The sequence below is a fragment of the Hordeum vulgare genome, chromosome 2H (genome assembly GCF_904849725.1).
Source record: "Hordeum vulgare subsp. vulgare chromosome 2H, MorexV3_pseudomolecules_assembly, whole genome shotgun sequence".
Taxonomy (NCBI): domain Eukaryota; kingdom Viridiplantae; phylum Streptophyta; class Magnoliopsida; order Poales; family Poaceae; genus Hordeum; species Hordeum vulgare.
Window position 1 is genome coordinate 409,455,573 of NC_058519.1, and position 7,977 is coordinate 409,463,549.

Genomic DNA, 7,977 nt, shown 5'->3' on the forward strand with positions numbered 1-7,977 from the left:
AGAGTTTGAAACAAAAGTCTCGGGCTTCACGCCTTAGCGGGATTATAAGATGGCATGGACACGGGGAGCGGGGAAGCCTAGAGGGACGCATCGCTCTCATCGCAATTGCCATCCCGGCAAGGTTGTCAGAATCACGATTCTGAATCGAATCGGAGCTCCTTTGTTAGGATCGTGAATCATAGAATCATAACTACCAGGATCGTAGAATCTAAGATTTTATGAGCAAAATCGTAGAATCGGAGGGGCTAGTTTGGATCGTAAAGTCGTAAGATTCTAAGACTTGAGTCGCTATTCTGACAACTTTGCATCCCGGCGCGCTTCAGCCCCATCACCGTCATTATCGATCACGTGCCCCTTGGCAACCCCTAACCCTCATGGTTGTCAGGGGCAAACTGCGTGCTCAGCGTTTTGACTTGGTCTCTCACCGCCTTCCCCAGGGTATCGCGAGTCACCTCAGGAATGGGGGCCATTGCGACCTCGAAGTCAAAGTGGGGGTCGACACGGAGGAGGTTGCTGGAGGTGCGTGTCAACGCGTGGGACAAGAGATCGTGGCTTTCCTCCTCAATCAAGACGCCCACCTGTTGGACGCCTGCCTCAAGCCGATCCATGACCTTTGTGAAAAAATCAAGATAACTAGCGTCATCAGGCACGAGAGGACTGTCGAACTCCCTCCACAAATGGAACCCAGGGCTCGACGTGCCCGCCGCTCGAGACCTTGGAACATCTTTGAGCGCAGGCGCTCCAGCCCCCAGGCCTCCTTCACCTTATCAGTCGCCTGCTCCACAAGGGATGCGGTGCTGCCCAGTTGCCCCTGAAGTGACGCCAGTTCGGCCGCGTCAGCAGCCTGGGACTGAAGTGCGGCTTCCTCTTGGCCATCGGCGATAATAATAGATACTTTCAGACCATCTATTTCGCGCTGCAACTCTGCGTTTTGAGCCATGATGCGGTTATCCTCTAGCTCTTGTTTGTTTCTGTAATTCTCGTGGGCCTGCTCGACTAGCGCATCGGTATCCCCTTGGATGTTTTCCATTCATTGGTTGTAGGTGGCCTTCGCAACAGTAGCATATCGATCCAGCGCCTCCAGCCACTTGCGCTCCAAGTCCAGCTCCGACGATGTGAAGGCAATTTGCTGTTCTAGGACCCGTAGGTATGCCTCGCGGAGGGTGAGCTTGCACGCTCCCTTCACCTCGACCCTCCGCTCCGAAGCTGCTACTCCAGAATAGTGTTCGACACGTGAAGCTCCCTCTCACGGGCCTCTACGGCCTCACGGCGCTCGACCGCTTCTTTGGCTTCGTGAAGGGCGCAATCATGCACCTCCCTCACCTCCGTGATGGATACTTCCACCTTCATGCGTGTCGCTTCGTGTTGGCTGCGATTGAGTTTGACAGCCACATCAAGCTGATGCCACCCGCAAGCCAACCGCAGGCGCTCCTCGGTGAAGTGCGCATCGGCATCCCGAAGCTCTGCCCCGAGTTGCCCCAGCGTGCTGAGTTCGTTTCGCATGAGGTCATGTCGGATCAAGTTCCAGGAGGCCACAAGTGCCATGGCCCAGTCCGGCTCGGGCCCAACATCTTTGTCCACCAACGAGGTACTGAAGGCTCCAGCACTGCCCGTCGGGGGCTGGGAGCCAGTTGATGCTCGCCCCGCCCCATCAAGGCTAGGCACCGCACGCGAAGGGCTCGAAGCCCCCTTCAAGGTCGTTGGCCCCTCGAGGCCGTCCGTGGCATTGGCCGGGGCGGCCGAGATGGTTGGTGGTTTCGTTCCCTCTGGCACAACACTCGCCACGGAGGAAGGCACCCCCGAGGGGCCCATCAACATGTTTTCACTCGTAGAGCTTCCCATGGGGGGTGTTGGCGGAGTCGCCGCCCTTCAACTTGTGTCCTCATGGGGCGAGGGTGGAGTCGCGTGGCGACTGGGCGCATCGCTCGTGCGATGGTCTGGTGCGTCTGGACCACTTGCCCTGGCCCTGGCTATTGGCGGGAGGGCATGCGCCGGGATAGGGGGCTTGTTGGTCCATTTGTTCACTACAGTCCTGCAAGGAAGGAGGGGTCAGCCCCACGTGGGGCACATAAGAAAGCAAGACAAAGGGGCAGCACTCACTCATATCTAGGGGCCCATCTCCCCCTGTTCAGCACACTTGGCAGCGCGCCGGTACTTCGCTTAGATCGGGTCCGAGGCGGGTGCCCGCTGCCCCCTGTTGGCCCAACTCGGGGCTCCGGGCCCGTCAAGGATCCCGGTTTAGAAGCCACCAGAACATGCCTATGCCGAGGCGCCACATGCCCCCAGAAGCAGCCACCACTGATCGAAGCGGGGCATTATCCAAACAAGGTATTCCCCGTTCTTGTAGTTTTACACGGGGCACCCCTAGTGGGGAAGGTAGTCGATAGTCTCGCCATTCACCCCATGGGATCATCCGGCCGGAGAAGTCCCACATCAGATAGGAGTGGCTTTGAAGGGGGGCAATCCACCACCTAAGTAACTCCTCGGAACCAGCATGGCGGTGACCCGCACCTCCCTCAAGGTTTCTAACCTCCTCCACACCAGTGACAACCTTGGGTCGTCAAGGCTTGCGTGCCCCCACACGGAGCTCAGTGCCGCCGGGGACGATGGGGTTGGCAGTAGGGGGCTCTACTGCCCATGTCCGCATACACCCACTGCCTCCTAAAGCCGTTAGCGATGTCATCATCCTCATATCAATGTACTCGCCCACCGTCGCATCCACGATCTGGAAGTACACACACCCAGAGGTTGGTCGGGTGTGGCCGGTCGGGGGGGAGAAGAAGTACTAAGACAATGCCACCAACGGGAGAGCACCCAATAAGGCCTCGCAGAGGAAGGCGTAGAATGAGAGAAGAAGAACGGGTCTTGGATCAAGATGCAGCGCATGAATTTGGTAACGCGTGAGCACGGCGTTGAAGAACTCGGAGAACGAGGGAAGCAAGCCAGGGAAAAGCGTAGGAAGATGAAGGGTGACGGAGGTCGCGGCCAGCTCAGCGAGGGGAATCAAAGCCGATAAGATCTTGGTTGGCCCCACTCGCCAGAGTTAGCCGCGACCATGAGGAGGACCTTGTCGAGCCCCTCGCGACCTAGGAGTATGGACCTACCCAGGGTAGGTTCCGTTGCCTAGCGCTCTTCCCCCTCCACCATTTCCTTGCTCTTCCTACTCGGGAGAGCTATGGCTGCGCTGTGAGATGGGGGTGATGGTTGCTTGGCGGATGGGACGATCTTATGCGGAAAGGAAGACACAGGGAGGCGGCGCAAGACAAGGAAGTGCAATGATGAATGGGCTATGCATGTAGGCTTTATGCCAGCCTGGGGCGGTTACCGATGCCTCATGGGGAGAAGGGGCATTTCATGACTGGTCTGGTGGCATGCATCGAGCCTGCCCCGTAGGCGGTTGGGGCCCATATCGCTTCGCCCCGCCCATCGGGTGGATTCATGCACAACGCGACCCCGAGGGATACTATCGGGCCCCTAGGACCTGGAGTACCCAGGCCCATCGGCCGGCGGCCCTAGGCGCAATGTGTTGCGCTAGCCCGATTCGTCCTGGTGGCAGGCCGACCGGCAAGACCCTAGCTAGGGCCCTCGCCTCGCAACATAGACGTTGGGGAATCGATGGCAAGGGCCATGCAGAGAAACATGTGCTACTTCTTGAGCTTGCGTTGGTTTTCCCTTGAAGAGGAAAGCATGATGCAGGAAAGTAGATAAGGATTTTCCATAGTTTATTGAGAACCAAGGTACCAATCCATTAGGAGTAACAAGCAAGGCCCCAATCTTTGCACCTACACAAACAATCAAACACTTGCACCCAATGCTAAAAAGGGGTTGTCAATCCCTTCACAGTTATTTGCAAGGATGAGATGTTATAGAGATAGATAAAAGATTGCTAGAACTAAAAGTAAAACAAAAGAAAATAAATGACAGCAATATATTTTTGGTATTTTTGGTTTACAGATCTGAAAATATAATATGGAAAATAGACCCGTGCGCCATAGGTTTCACTAGAGGCTTCTCTCATGAAGGAAAATAATACGGTGGGTGCACAAATTACTGTCGAGCAATTGATAGAAAAGCGAATAATGATGAAGATATACAAGGCATTGATTGTGCATATAGGCATCACGTCCGCGTCAAGTAGACCAAAACGATTTTGCATCTACTATGATTACTCCACACATCGACTGACTCTTTCGTGCATCTAGAGTATTAAGTTCACGAAGAACAGAGTAACACATTAGGTAAGATGACATGATGTAGAGGGATAAGCTCAAGCAATATGATGAAAACCCCATCTTTTTATCCTCGATGGCAACAATGCAATACGTGCCTCACTGCCCCTACTTTGTCACTGGGTGAGAACACCGCAAGATTGAAACCAAAACGAAGAACTTCTCCCATTGGAAGAATTACCAATCTAGTTGGCCAAACCCAACCAATAAGTTGAAGAGACTTGCTAAGATATGAAATCATGCATGTAAGAATTCAAAGAAGATTCAAATAATATTCATAGATAATCTAAACATAAACCCACAATTCATCGTATCTCAACAAACACACCGCAAAAGAGTATTACATCGGATAGATCTTCATGAAGATCATGAAGAACATGGTACTGAAGAACAAAGAGAGAGAAGAAGCCATCTAGCTACTAGCTATGGACCCGTAAGTCTGTGGTGAACTACTCGCGCATCATCGGAGGGGCAATGGAGTTGATGTAGGTGCCCTCCATGATCGAGTCCCTCTCCGACAGATTACCGAAAAAGGCTCCCAAATTGGATCTCATGGGAACAGAGGCTGCCGGCGGCGGAGAAGTATTTTTTGGTCTCTTTTGGTATTGGGGAATATTTGGGAATTTATAGGATGAATATTAGCGTTAGGAGGCCTGCAGGGGGCCCACAAGCCAGGGGCGCGCCCTGTAGGCTTGTCGCCTCAAGGCAGGTCTCCTCCCCCCTTCTCCAAGTCTGGCAAGTTCCTTCTGGTCCAAGAAAAATCGTTCCATAGATTTTATTTCGTTTGGACTCCATTTAATATTCCTTATGTGCAATACTGAAAAATATGGAAAAAACAAAAACTGGCACTATGCTTTAGATTAATAGGTCAGTCCCAAATATAATATAAAATAGCATATTAATGCATGTAAAACATTCAAAGCAGATAATATAATAGCATGGAACAATCAAAAATTATATATACGTTGGAGACCTATCACCATGCAGCCAAGGTGCGTCCCGAGGCTGCCCCTGGGGCCCCACGAGGTGGCGCAGGAGCGGTTCCAGCGGGCGCGAACAAAGAGGGTTTCCGCTTTCGTGCTAAGGGAACAGGGCCAGCTCGCGTGGCCCCAAAGCAAGCCCCCAAAGGCTTCCCATTTTGTGCAAGAGGACCAAGGTTGGGGGCTCAGCAGGACGGAGGTCACCCCCGAGCCCACCGGTGTGTCACGACGAAGAGCTTTGGCACGCGGAGACCAATTTTGTCAGGATGGACTGCAGTCCTGTCCCCATTGGAAATGGCCATTGTGGTAACCTTTCCCGCCAAGTGTATGTTTTTGGGGGAAGAGGACCAAGGCCAGTATAAAAGAGAGGTTCGGCCTCCATAGCAAGGGATCCACCAACTCCAGTAGGGCAAGAACCCCCTTTGTACTCCTCTTCCCGCTCAAGCAATCCATACAAGTAGGAGTTGTGTTTTACAGTGCATGGTGGCTCGAACCTGGGTAAATTGTGCATGTGTTCTTGTTTGTCTTCCTTAGCTTGAGCTATCGGAGAGTCGTCGTGAGGTTGAAAAGCATAATAGGGTAGGAGAGCGAGCACACCCAGGGTTCAAACCTTTCTTGGTCTGCGGAGCCCCGATTCCGACAATACCCCTTGAAATACCCTGGACGCTCTGGATTAGGCTCGAGAGCGTTTAACTAATCCAGGATCTGTTGGCCTGCCAACGCAGGTGGTGCAGAGTTTCTAACAATTGTACCTTTGGTGAAGTTCTTCTTGTCTTTTCTGAACTCATGGCGAGGATCCACGAACTGTCTATGCAAGTCAAAGCAAGAATTCGTGTGACCCACCTGCAGCCAATGAAACTGAAGAGCTGCTTTGCATGTGGGGCACGGGAACCTTCCATGCACACACTAGCGAGCGAATAGCGCATATGCCGGCAAGTCATGCATCGAGTACATGTACCACACATGTATTTTGAAGTTTTCTTTGCTAGCAACGCCGTATGTCTTGAACCCATTATCCCAAGCTTCTTGACATTCATCCTTAAGTGGCTGCATGTACACATTCATTTTCTTCCTCGGATAGTTGGGCCCTAGAATTATCAATGTGCAGAATTTATTATTTCTTTGCATAATCATTCCGGCGGAGATTGAGTGGAATGAAAAATGCAAGCCAACAACTGTATTGGGTTGCCATCATACCATACGAATTGAACCCATCTGTGTCGATGCCAACTCGAGGTTGTCTTGGATCTACCGCTTTATCCATATGTAATGCATCGAAGTGCTTCCACACAAAAGCATCCGATTTGTGTACAAACATCTGATTCCCATCTGCATCTAGTTCGGTTCTTCTGTCCAATTTGTGCCATATCATATGTCTTGTTGTCTCTTTGACCATGAAAATACGTTGAAGTCTTGGTATGACTGGCATATACTAAAGAACATTAACGGGGATTTTGGTCTGCCTCTTCTCACCCATACCGTTGTGTACCACAACATACCTGGAAGACTTGCAAATGGGACAATAGTTCAAGCTCGCATACTCAAGCCAAAATAAGGCACATCCTTTCTCAAAGGCATATATCTTCTCATAAGGCATCTTAAGTACACAAAGTTTTTTGTCCAACTAATACAGGTTTGTAGGCACGACATGGCCTGTGGGTACAAAGCATACAAATAGATAATCACGTCATAGCATTCTCTGCCCAAGTTAAATGGAGCCTTCGAGGCCATTACTTGTGCGATGGAATCCAACTAACAAAGTTGAGTGTGATCGTGGAGAGGATGTTTTGAAGAGTCCAACATTTCATAGAAGGCCTTTGCAGATTCCTCCATCTCATCGTCTGAATCCCGAGCATCATCAAAGTCTTGCACCATGTCTTTGATCCCAGTACCATGGTCGTCGGTGCAATGATGAACCACATCAGCTCTGGTACGTTGGGCAGACTCACCATGAAATGTCCACACGGTATAATCAGGCGTAAAACCCCTCTTCTGCAGGTGTTTAGCCATTTCATCCTCTGTCATCTGTGGAAAGTTGTCACACCTATGATAGGAGCACCAGGTTTTTCTCTAGCCATTAGCAAATGTGTCTTTCACAAATACCTTGGTTTTTGTTAACCATTCATTGGTCATGTCTTTGTGACTAGTGTGAGCGTTGTACATCCACGCACAATCACTCATCTTGCCTAGCTACTAAACACACATGATATATATATATATATATATATATATATATATATATATATATATATATATGTATATATATATATATGTATATATATATATGGGGATTGACTATTCGTCACCCTAGTGAAGAATAGTTATTCTTCACCCCTCTATTTTCACATCAATGCACCATAATTATATATTTTTTTTCTTATTTCATATGTAAAAAGCGGATGTAAGAAAATATATAGTCACCATAAAAAATATTTTATGTCACGTAAAAATTACAAACATAAAAACAAAGTGTAAAATATACATGAAATGCGATTTTTCTGGTCTTATGACCTATACTTTTAATTTTTCTACATCAAATTTTACATAATGCATCAATATTAATGTAACTATTGCTATTCCAAATGTAACTTATTTATTAAATGATAGTAAGATTACCTCGGTGAAGAATAACTTATACTGCACCCTGGATGACGAATAGACTATATATATATGTATATATATACATAAATATGTATATATACACTAGTAAAAGTGCCCGTGCGTTGCACCGGGTTAGATTGTTGATATTTCAATCATGAATTTTGTAT